The sequence below is a fragment of the Alligator sinensis genome, unplaced genomic scaffold (assembly GCF_000455745.1).
Source record: "Alligator sinensis unplaced genomic scaffold, ASM45574v1 scaffold16_1, whole genome shotgun sequence".
Classification (NCBI taxonomy): domain Eukaryota; kingdom Metazoa; phylum Chordata; order Crocodylia; family Alligatoridae; genus Alligator; species Alligator sinensis.
This window is the reverse complement of record NW_005842045.1, coordinates 1,408,213-1,421,337: the sequence shown is the minus strand read 5'-3', so window position 1 is coordinate 1,421,337 and position 13,125 is coordinate 1,408,213.

Sequence of the window (13,125 nt, the reverse complement as noted above, 5' to 3'; positions counted from 1 at the left end):
GCCCCAGCCTTCTGCCTCCTATGCACAAAACAACTGCAGACTCTCCATCTGCCTGAAGAAGGGTTTTTGTACTCAAAAGCTTGCAAAGAACAATTTTTCAAACTATTTAGTTGGTCTAATTAAGAATATCACATTTATCCAAAGAACCTTGTCTGCCTTTATGAAGTTACTTAACCATTCTGTCTCTCAAATTTTCTATTTATAATATCACATTCACCTAGAAAGTTGGACAAATATTTTGGTCATTTGCCAAAAAGTAGAGTTTGTGAACTATAAAGGGTAGTTAGGCAAGTTCTCTCTCACTCCTGGCCTACCTGGTTGCATTTGCTGTCCCTTGTTCAAGCAAGTTACACCATGCAGTCTCATTTCTTCCAACACCCCTTCTGTGTGTAGCCTCAACTGCTCCAGTAGTATCACTGCAACTTTTTCTACTGCACAGTGTTACAAAGTGGGGATCAAGGTAGAAGAATTCAGGCTGTCCTGCTCAAACTGACCTCGGCCTGAACTTCCTGAGTAGCCTTAGTTCCCTCTACATGTGGGTTTGCAAAACCCACAAAGATTACTAAAAACATTTCTGAATTTGGGGTGAATTCAGTGGATAATTTCAGCTGAAAAAGGGGACAAATTAGGAAAGTAAATGTTCAAAAGCCAAATTCACCTGAATTTAACTGTAGTCCAAAAATAAATTAGAAAAATATTTCATTTGGGGGCATTTTTGGAGCAGGCAGGAACCTTGGTGGGAAAGGAATCAATCCTTTTTTTATTTTGGGTTGACCTTTTTTTGTTTTAATTTGACGGTGATTTGGGGGAAAACACAGTTTGTGCAGATGTCCATATCTACCTTAGAGGGTGCTTGATTGAGGATTGATAAACACATCATACTCTGAAGATGCAGGATGTTACAAGAACAGTATATCTTATTATTTATTTAATACAATATATTTTTCCCACCTTTTTGGGAAGCATGTTTTTGTTATACCGTTAATTTGAATAAAAGAAAAATATATACATTCACTTTAAATCAATTTTCTAGGGGAAAATCCATGACAGAAGTTTATACAATAACCGCATACTCTGGTGGATTTGCAGATTAAATTATGCTAATAATACTTTCTGTAGGTAAACTCACAGCTCTCTTCTTTAGAGATTTTTATGATATGGAAGCACAAATATTAAATATAGATGTGTAGATAATTTTCTATCATCTAAAGACTCTTATTTCACTATTCTACAATCTGCTGAATGAAAATTATTTTAGCTACTATTTGTAAAAATGTATCAGGACAGATCCAGTGGTATTTAACATTCTTTAACATGAGTTACAAATTGTCATGGAATGCTAGTCACTCATATGCAACTCCTTCTAACTAATAGGAACGTGTAAAATGATAGCACACGGAGGGATAGAATCCATCCATCTCAATGTTCTTTATGCTTGCTGTTACTAAAATCAGAAGATGGGACCCTGAATACGTCCAAATCTGTTCAGTAAGAAGATGCCATTTTAACTTAAAATCTTCTAATAAGTATTGAAGTGATATTGTTACCGAGATGGTCCAGAAAATATGTAAGAGGCACATTTTCTTGTGTGATGGCTTTTTATTGGACCTACTATATGGTTAAGATAGCCATAGACAAAGTTTTGGGTATCACAATACCCTTCCTCGGGTCTGTGGTAGAGGAGATACAGTAGATATACATAGCAGATGTAACATGGTCTTAACATAGACAATGCTTTCATAGTCCATTATAATCAGTGCTTTCATAGTCCACTTACTAATCTCCGTACTTCAAAGGTGATAATGACCCTTGTAAACAAAAAATTTTCTTCATGCACCCCTAAGCCCCAGGGATTGCACTTGAATTGATCCTCAAGGCTCAGGGGTTTTACATACCCCTGAGCCCTAGGGATCATGGCAGCTGAGATCCCCAAGGCCCAGGGTTTTCACATACTGCTAAGCCTGGGAGATCACAGCTGCCTGGGGGTACACAGGGTGCTCCCATGGCTAGGAGGGGCTCCTATCTGTGAGACCTTGTTTCTTGCTGGTGCAGGGGGAGCCCAGAACAGGCTTCCCCTGCACCAGCAATAAGACATGGTGGGATCTAATGCGGAATCCCACAATTGTGCCTCCTGCCATGAGCACATGGCATGGAAGGTATGATTGTGTGGACCATGCATTTTATCCCATTGTGCCTTTACCTGCATATGTAGAAGGGGCCTAATCTATCACAACCAGGCAGCTTGCCCAATAAAAGATATCAACCATAAGAATTTTTGCCTCTCACACCACTTCTTCTAACTTATTCTTTTCTGTGTATATACTCTATCACTGAGTATTATCATTGCAGTTTCTGAGTATACACACAAAAGTATATTTTGATCTGGTCTTTTTCTGTATTAACCCCAATAAGATAATAGAAATTTTGCAGGCAGTGAACTCTAACAGATAAGCTAATGGAAAGGGAGACAAAAAAGATTGCTACTGATGTGATGAAAGGTGCTGGTGAGGCATATCAGCTTCTCTGTGGTTCTGTTTCCCTCATTGTGTGCCTTATCTCTTCAAGAGTGGGACAGATTGTTGTTTGCTTTGTTTTATTTTTAATGTATGCTATGTCTATAAGGCATGCTAAAATCCTAGAATAGATAAAGTACAGTTACTTTTATCTTGATGTGGATAGTAAAAGGTAACTCCAGGTGAAGGTATGTAATGTTGGTCTCAACTACCTACACTGAAATAAAAAATATGCGTCTTATCTCCGTTATGACTGTATATCAAATAGCATTTCACAGTGATATACAGACTTTTATTCTTTCTGTAAAGATGAAGCTGATATATTTACACTACTTCTGACACAATGAAGTTGCATTGGGGCCACCAGGTCCTACCAAGACCAAAATAATAATTAACAATTCTACAATGTCTTTTTCCAACAAAATAAACTAACAAGCTGTCATAAGAGTTGCAAATGCTGCAATTAAAACATCTAATATTGAAACTTGAAAAATAAATGCAGAAAAAAAACTGGAGAAAATGGGAAGAAAGATTTTGTATCTGTAATATTACAATTAAAGCCAAGAGTAATGAAGAAATGGTTTCACCAGGATTATTTCTCTGTTGAAAGGGGAATTATCTAAAGATAGTGCAGAAACAAATGATAATTATAAATAAAAAGGTACTGATAGAATGACTTATTTGCAAACATATTGTGCATTCAAGCAAGAATAACACATATGAAAGGTTTAATTTCTTTTCTCAAAAGGAATCAGCAGGGTAACTATTTGCAGCTGATTTAACAGGTTTCCAAGTTATAGGAATTTAAGGAATTATGAGAGTTATAAAAGAAAGAACAGTCTGTGGAATTATCAGTCAAAATGCAGGACAGAACGTAAACCTTAAATATGCCACTGATATTTAAAGAAAGTAAATAAAATACCTAGAGATGTATATGTAAGGACTAATGGAACTGGAGGCAATATATTGTTGTATTCTACACGAGAAAGCACTATGCCTAGATGAATTGAGTTACAGAATATTAACAGATAAAAAAGAAGCTAGAGATAAGGTGTGCAGAAAAAATAACAACAAAGAAGAAAACTCATTGAAACAGAAGGAGTCTCAAACTAAATGTCTGGTCCAGTGTCCACTAATATCAATGAGGGTCTTTCTGTTTATATCCACAGGCTTTGGATAAGTTTCAAAGTTCCACTAAAAAAACAAAAACAAAATAATAATAATAATAATAATAACAACAATAATAATAATAATAATATGCTTTTTTATGGAGCTATTCAGTTTTCTCTCCTCTGCCGTTAAGAACAAGGATAAAATGCATCCTAAATATATTGTTATTTAACGTTCCAATAATCTCTAATGTTGACAGAGAAAGGTAGCTGAAAATAACTACCAGTGAAAGGGCTATTCAAATATTTTCTAGGAAAAGAAAGTACTATTTTCAGTTTCTTAAGGTCAGCTCTTGTCTGGCCACAGACCTGCAAATGTTCTGTGGGTTTCTTTTGAAAGCTGACAAGAGTACAGAGTTAATAGAAGTAGAACTAGGGGGCTCTGGTCTGGCTGGCCCCATGTCAGACTGCTCCAGAGACTCCCCTGGCACTGCCCTTTCTGGTGAAGCCTGGGGGAGTCAGGATCAGGTCCAGGGTAGGGGGTTGTGCAGGCTGGGCTGCCAGAAGAGGGCTGGCAAGTGCCAGACGCTTGCAACAAACCCATCTGAATTTCTGAGGCCCTAGTCCAGGTGGGAGGGTTTTGAGGGGCTGCATCTCCCACCTCCCCCAGAGTCCCCCCAAAAGTGCCATCCCAGACTAGGAGGGAGGGGGCTGGTAAGTACCAAGCCAATGAGCTAAGGTAGCTGGCTACACACCAGCCAAATGAAAAGAGCCCTGCCAAACTAAATCTCAGGCACCCAACCCTATCCCAGAGTCCCCAAGCCTTGTTTATGGCTGCCTGTGCCTTTAAACTCAGTTTACCTGAAGTTAATTGAATTTTTCCCACACCTTCCTGGCCTTTCCCCCTTGTTTTTCCCTACCCAGGCAGGTTAGGGAAATAGATTTCCCTCAAGCCCCTTGCAGCCCAGTCAGATGTCAGGGTTAGGCAAGTGGACCCCTTAGACACTTGATCTCCTGTGGTGGGAAGCAAAGCTACTTTGCAGTAAGAGCATGGGGCCCAGGGAGGCATACCTTCTCAGGCTTCGTGGTCTTGCTGGGGGTTAACCACTGGTGTCTCTACTTCCAGCATGGAGTTGCTGGGCAGTGAGAGCATGCAGTCTGGAGAAGTCTTCTTCTCAGGGCCCCATGCTTTCACTGAGGGTTAATATGCAATGGATAAAAAAAGAAATTGAACTGAAAAAAAAGAAAACAACTCAAAACTCAATATTCCACATAGCACTAAATGTGCCTATAGAAATCTGATGCCAGGTCTCCATCCTAGTCTTGTATGTAGCTTCCCTGGGCTGAATACTCTCCACAGGGGGTTAAACTCTGGTGGCTCCATTCCTATATGGAGCCATGGAGCAGCGAGACCAGTAGAGTTTTGGAAGGTGGAAAAGGGCTAGGTGCTGTGCAACACAGGATGTGGAAGGACTACCAAATGATCACTTTATGTCTAAAGAGCAGACTAACAACATTTTATCTCAACCTGGGTAGAGTGGCTCAAAGATCATCCTCACCCTAAGTAGCATAACTTTAAAACACTTAGGGCCCCTCTACACGTTACAGGCATTGTGCAATTAACTGGCTAATTGTGCAATAACCTTGGGATCAGCTACATGTGCAAAGTAGCTATAATGCCTTAAAATTTTCCAACCACATACAAAGTTAGACCTTGAATATCTATGCTAACTTTATAGCTGGTTGCTACCAAGCTAATTTGCACATGAAGCAAGTTCTCTCCTGTTGCTGGGAGACCCATCAGATGATAGGGCTTCCAGCTGCAGGGATGCATCATGCCCAGCTGGGGCTGGGAGTCCTACAATTAAGGGGACCCTCAGCCACAGCAGCTGCTGACCGTGGGTTCCAGCAACACAGGGACCCAGAGACCCACAGCCATGGACACTGGGTTCTGGGAGCCAGCTGGTTCCCAGCAGCTTGGGGGTGCAGCTGCCGCAGGGGTGCATGAAACCCCCAGGGCATGGGGATTGCAGCAGCTGTGATCCCCCGGGCCCAGGGGTGCGTGAAACCCCTGGGGGTTTGTTCATTGAGGCACCCTTGATTCCCAGCCGCAAGGGTTTCATGAACCTCTGTGTTTGGGAGATCACAGCAACTGCCTGCACTGGCAATAAGGCATAATGGGATCTAATGCATGATTTTACAATCACATCTCCTACCATTCATATGCGGCATGGCAGGAGGCATAATTTTATGGACCAGACATTACATACCATTGCACCTTTACCTGCACATGTAGAGGAGGGCTTATAGGGTCCTTAGAATGGGTTAACACCCTTTAACATGTGACTGCTCTAATTTTTAAGTATCTTTAGAATGGTTCAAAAGTAAGTTGTACACCACCTTGAAGTCAGAGGGCGAGGAGACCCTTAGTCACATTTCAAGGGCTCTGCTTGATGCTCAGCAAAACCATGCTGAAATAGGAAAGCAAATGCTTGCAAATAGTTTGCTAGAGAGCCATTCAGTATCTAGAATGTAACCAGTTTTATGTGCTCAGTCAGCAATCATCTAGATTAGGGGCAATTACCTTTTCAAGCCACAGGCCAGAATAACTCTACTCCAGTTGGGTATGGGATAGCTGCATGGCTTTGGTTGCGTGGCTCTGGGTGGGAGCTGTATTAATACTGCCACTGCTTTTCCTAGCTACCCACTGTTGGGGTATAAGCATAGCTTCCAGATGAAGGGAAGCTGTGTCAGGGCAAGGTAGCTGGACACTATGCCCACACTACTGCTGCTGCCACCCCCACCACTCCCTGGTTATGGCACAGGCAGTTTCCAGCTGGTCTGGGGTTGGATACCTGGAAGCTATGTCCACACTACTGCTGCTTCTCCTCATCCTCAATTCCCTTTCTGGTGGTAGCATGGGCATAGCTGCAAGAGCTGTCCACCCCCAGCACGGGTGTGAATGGAGGCAAAACTTTCTGGCTCCGTAACCCAGATCCAATGGCTCCATGGGTTGGATCTGGCCCATGGACCATATGTTGCTGATCCCTGATCTAGGTTAGGTCCAGAAATGCCTTTTAGAATACACACACACACACACACACATACACACACACACACACACACACACACACACACACACACAGTAAAATCCCTGTTATCTGGCACGAGTGCGGAATGGGGAGTGCCAGGTATCTAAAAATGCTGGTTACCTGAGGCTGGTGGTTTTCGGCTGCACACATGTGAGCTACCCCCGCCTGTCCGTCCAGCATGAAATTCCAGTTAATAGAGCGTTCCAGTTATTCAAATGCTGGATAACAGGGATTTTACTCTTTGTGTGTGTGGGTTTGTGTGCGTGTATTACTAATTCAGAGATGTATATAGCGTAAGCTTTTGTAAGTGACAGACTTACTAATGAACACTGATATCATACAGGACAATAGTGATTCTTCTTACAGCATGCTTATTTTGATTTTGTTTCTATGAGTCAAAAAACCTGGGACATAGAAAAGCAACTGTGTTTTCAATTTATCCCAAGCCTTTTGTTGTAAGGAAAATGAATCCAACATTGCGGTGAGAGCCACAGAAAACTATGCAGATAATGTATTATGGAGCAACCAGAAAGTGAATTAGAAACGATCTGCTCAATCAGAGCAATCGTGTTTAAGTCTACAGAAATAATGGAACGTGAGTAATGTGCTTTGCCATGAATACTTGAAATAACCCAAACAGCTATGAAGGCTGTTAGTGAACTATAAAACCTACCAGATGCAAAAGAAGTTAAATGAGAAGCCTGTGATACTGGAGTACATAATGACTTCAAAGGTCAGAGTAATCAAAAAAGCTGGATAAAGGTATAAGGAAAGAAGTGTCTTTTTAAAGGGTCATTTGATTCAACAATGGAAACTCAGATACAGTTTTATAATGAATCTGAAACTTCCTGAGGTTTAATAGTTGAGATATTCAAAGTTTTAAAATGGAAAAAAAGATTATGTTATCAAAAGCTTATGGGAATGTACTAATATTTACTAAAAGTATGCCTCAGGAAGAGCTGTCCCTTTCATCCACACCTTTTCATCCACCTCTCTGAAGAGGGCTAGTACATGACAATCTTAGAAAAATTGTGCGCCAACAGTTTGTTGTTGGAGACAATTAACCAGACTGAAGTTCCTGGCAGAACTTTAAAGAAGATTCGTGAACGTACACTGTTAAATTTGTGGATTTCTAATTCATATTTTTTTCACAAAATGCTTCTCCATAACTGCATTTGCAAAATTATGTTGGTTGCTGTATTAGGTATTGCTGAAATTTCTTTGGAGTTTGCATGCTGTCACTCTCACTGGAGTTTTGCCAGTGATCTGTGAGGCAACTGATTCAGCCTGTCAGTTTACTGAACAGATTCAGCAAAAATGAACACATCAGAAGCTGAACTCCAGCACTGCTAGCTTCTTAATTCTTTATTTTTGACCCAGATGATTCATTTCTTTTTGCAATAACATCCTTCAGAATGTAGCGGAGTATGTGTGGGGCTCAAGAGGAAACTCATAGATTTTTTCTTTATATTGCACAAAAGATTTAGTCCTCCTACTTTACAGTAGCATGCATCAGACAACAAGAAAAACAGTGCCATTTGCTGCAACTTCATGAGGGCAACGGAAAACATGATAATACTAAAACAAATATTCCATAGGCAGTACTAATGGCATACTGTTTATTTTAATAAGTAGAATTAGAGGACAGAATAGATTTATTCTCATTTTTTCCCAAACTACTGTCATGCAATATAATCTGCTTTTTGTATTTTTAATGAAAGATCAAGAAAACAATGAGTTTTCCTGCCAATGCATTATGCAGTTATATGCAGTGGCTATAAAGTAATTTAACATAAAGCGTTTAAAGTCCAAATAGAATACAGACATTGTAATTTTACTGTAAAAATTAAACCATTATTGAAGAATTACTTATAAAAATTGTTCTCTAAACATTAACACCAAAAAGATGGGCATATTTGCATCTATCTCATCTGATTTTACAAGCACTATGTTTCCAATAAGGCAATATTTATCTACATACACCATTCTGTGGCATTCAAGATGGAGAGAATCATAGCATTATGGAAAATTAGGGCTGGAAGCAATCTGCAGAGGCCATGTAGTTCAACCCCTGCATGAGGCAGGAATATCCCTATCCAAACCATCCCATACAAAAACATTGTCTAACCTGTTAGAAAAAGTGTAGAGTCATCCCTGACACAACCACACGACATAATACCCTTACCTGCCACAGGTAAAACATGGTGGCCAATGACCTGCTACTGCAAGACTGATAAAATGTTCTCAAGAGATCTTCTCAAGAGATCCAAAGAAGAGGCAAAAGAAGCCATAGTAAAACACAGACATAGTAGAACTCATAGAGAACACAGACATAACTACTCCTAGATCATCTCTGACCAAAGCTTATCCAACCCCTTTTTGAACACCTCCAATGATGGAGATTCCCCAACTTCCCTTGAAAGTCTATTCCGCTGCCTCATTATTCTCACAGGAAATATTTTTTTTTCCTAGATATCCAATCTAAACTTACTTTGCTGCAACTTTAAGCCACTGGTCCACATCCTACTCTCTTCAGCAAGACAGAAAAGGTGTTTTCCCTGTGTTTTATGGCACACCTTCAGATATTTGAAGGCTGCTATTGTGTCCCCTCTTACACACCCTTTCTGCAGCTGAAAAAGCTTATTTCTTTTAACCTCTCCTTCCCTTCCAAGCTGTTTATTATTTTGTTGCCTGGCTCTGGACCTTCTCTGTCTTTTTTAAAAATGTAGTAGAGCCTAAAACTGCGCACCATACTCTGGATGGGGCCTAATCAGTGCCAAGTAGAGGCACTATCACTTCCTGTGTCTTGCACCTAAATCTTCTGTTGATGCATCCTGAAACTGCATTCTCCTTTTGTGCAGCAGACTTATACCGAGTCTGTGATCTACAAAGATTCCCACACCTTTTTCCGTAGTGCTGCCATCCAGCCAGATTCACATGTATCATTTTCTTTTCTAGGAATAAATCTAGACAGAGGGTGTTTTCTCTTAGGCAGCATTGTGCCTTAATCTCAGGGAAAAATGTTTATTTCTTAATGATAAGCACTATTGTAACACATGCTTAAAAGTCCATTATGTCCACAAAAAACATAGTTATGTGTCCTCACCGATGCACAAATTTACAATTTAACATGGGAAAGAAAGTTTTTGTAAGCAGATAGTTTGCACCAAGATTTTCCGTATCAGCTTTCTAAACCCCCTATGGCTGTTGCATCTAGCAGTTGTTAATAAATTAGTATGGACCATTGTGAGGCCTGTCCAAAAGGGACAGTTGAATCTCTGTCCTGCTCTGTGGTATACTTGTCTGTTTCTATCCTTGAGCGTGCTGCAGGGTTATTCTTCTGCTCTAGTTATTTAGGGAAGGCTTTGCAGAAGTGGTAAGTCTTGCAGCCAGACCTGAAAAGAATGGAGTTTTTTTTACTTTTCTCTATCTTTTTTAGGATGCCATACCTCAGCCTTTTATATTAATAGGGTCACATGATGGCGAAGTGTGTATAATATAACTACTGTTAACAGGAAATAAAGAAATTAAAGACTTCCTGTGTTTAGTAATTCCACTAAGCAGAAAAGAAAAACATTTTTTTGTGTTGAACAAATTCTGCCCTGACAGCTGACATCAACAAAATTTTATGAGTGAGACAGGAGCTCTAATTTGGCTCATTCAATTTAAAACAAACCCTTTGTATCTTCTAGAAAGAGTACATTTTTCAAGGAAAAAGTTTGCACTACCCTGTGTGAATAACTTTATATAAGGATTAGTACATACTAGTAAGAGATAAGTCCTTTGAAACATTTGTGGCATTGAAAATGAAAACGCTTAGAAGTTCTGCATTTAAACTCTAAGTATTTGCAGCAAGTAAAGACGAATGCTTTCATGAAGCTTGAGAAACAATTATTTTCTTATAGAGTACAAAAATGTTTTTTTTGTCAAGTGTGAAAAAGAGAATTTTACAGACCTGACAACCACCTTAAGTTAAAGGAAATATATTGTTAAAATGAAGTGGAGGGGGTTTGAAAAAGCTGGAAGGTAAAGAAAGTCTATTTCTATGTGAAACAGTTTCTACTTGTTAAAAAAATCTTTAAGGTTGCAAGTATATAGGCACTAGGAAGGAGTTACAAAAGCCAGTGGAGAAATTTAAGGAAACAAAAGAGCAAAATTGCTTAGATCTAGGCTTCACTGGAGTCAGCAATACTTCCATTGACTCTAGCAGGCCAGGGTTTCAACGCAGATATTATAATCAGTGTTCACATGATGGCACATCATAGCAAAGTCATACTACAAATGAGTGGTCACCTGGGGGACAGCGACCACCAAATAATAGAATTCACCATAAGGCATAGAGTGGGAAAGGTAACTAGTAGGGTGGAAGTGCTAGACTTTAGGAAGGCTGACTTCAGCGAGCTCAGGCATTTAGTCAATGATGCACTGCAGAGTAAGAGATTTGGCGAGATGGGAGCTCAGGAAGGGTGGCTGTGCCTTAAGGAAGCGATCCTTCGGGCACAGAGGGAGATGATCCTGATGTGGGGGAAAAGGGGGAAAGGGGAGAAGAGGCTTCTTTGGCTGACCAGAGAAATCCAGAGCAGCCTAAAGGCAACAAGGGGGGCATATAAGTAGTGGAAACAGGGAGAGATTACTAAAGAGCAGTATACCCCCTCAGCTCACAGTTGTAGGGAGGCAGTTAGAAATGCCAAAGCTACCATAGAGCTGAGGATGGCATCCCAAGTTAAGGATAATGAAAAATTGTTTTCAGATATATAGGAAGTAAAAGGTAGACCCAGGGCAGTATAGGACCACTACTGAATGGGCAAAAGCAATTGGTGATGGACAGGGGGGACAAGGCTGAACTCCTCAGAGTTCTTTGCCTCAGTGTTCCTAAATGAGGGGCAAGACAATGGGATTGTAGAGAGGCAACAGCAGGGTGCCAGACTACCAAGTGTTGACCCTGAGATGTTGCAGAGTCACTTGGAAGGACTGGATACGTTTAAGTTGGAAGGACCAGATGAGCTGCATCCGAGGGTACTGAAGGCACTGGCTGATGTCATTGCACAGCCACTGGCAAGAATATTTGAGCACTCATGGTTCACGGGCCAGGTCCCAGAGGACTGGAAAAGGGCCAGTGTGGTCCCTATTTTCAAGAAGGGGAGGAAGTAGGATCCAGGCAACTATAGGCCAGTCAGTCTCACCTCCATCCTTGGCAAAGTCTTTGAAAAGATTATTAAGGCTCATATATGTGAGAGCCCAGCAGGAAAACTTATGCTGAGTGGAAACTATCATGGGTTCATAGCAGATAGATCATGCCTGACTAATCTAGTCTTTTTTTATGATGGACGCAGGAGTAGGGGTAGACATCGTTTACTTAGACTTCAGGAAAGCCTTCGATACTGTATCCCACCCCATACTGGTGAACAAATTAAGAGGCTGTGACTTGGATGATTACACAGCCTGGTGGGTGGCAAATTGGCTAGAGGGGCATACCCAGACAGTGGTGGTGGATGGGTCAGTGTTGACCTGGAAGGACGTGGGCAGTGGGGTCCTGTAGGGCTCAGTCCTTGGACTGATACTCTTCAATGTCTTCATCAGTGACTTGGATGAGGGAGTGAAGTGTACTCTGTCCAAGTTTGCGGATGATACAAAACTGTGGGGAAAAGTGAACACACCGGAGGGCAGGGAACAACTAGAAGCAGACCTGGACAGGTTGGACAAATGGGCAGAAAACAACAGAATGCAATTCAACAAGGAGAAATGCAAAGTGCTGCACCTAGGGAGGAAAAATGTCCAGCACACCAACTGCCTAGGGAATGACCTGCTCTGTAGCATGGAAACAGAAAGGGATCTCGGAGTCCTAGTGGACTCCAAGATGAATATGAGTCATCAGTGTGACGAAGTCATCAGCAAAGCTAACTGCACTTCATCATGCATTAGCAGATGCATGACAAACAGAACCAAGGAGATGATACTTCCCCTCTATCGGGCACTGGTCAGACCGCAGTTGGAATACTGTGCCCAGTTTTGGGCACCACACTTCAAGAGGGATGTGGATAACCTGAAGAGGGTCCAGAGAAGGGCCACTCGTATGTTTAAGGGCTTGCAGGCCAAGTCCTACGAGGAGAGACTAGGGCACCTGGACCTCTTCAGCCTCCACAAGAGAAGGTTGAGAGACGACCTTGTGGCTGCCTATAAATTCATCATGGGGGTGCAGAAGGGAATTGGAGAGGCTCTACTCACCAAGGCACCCTGGGGGTCACAAGAAATAATGGCCACAAGCTAGCATGGAGCAGATTTAGACTGAACATTAGGAAGAACTTCTTCACAGTTCAAGTGGGCAAGGTCTGGAACGGGCTCCCAAGGGAGGTGGTGCTCTCCCCTACCCTGGGGGTCTTCAAGAGGAGGTTAGATAGGCATCTGGCTGGA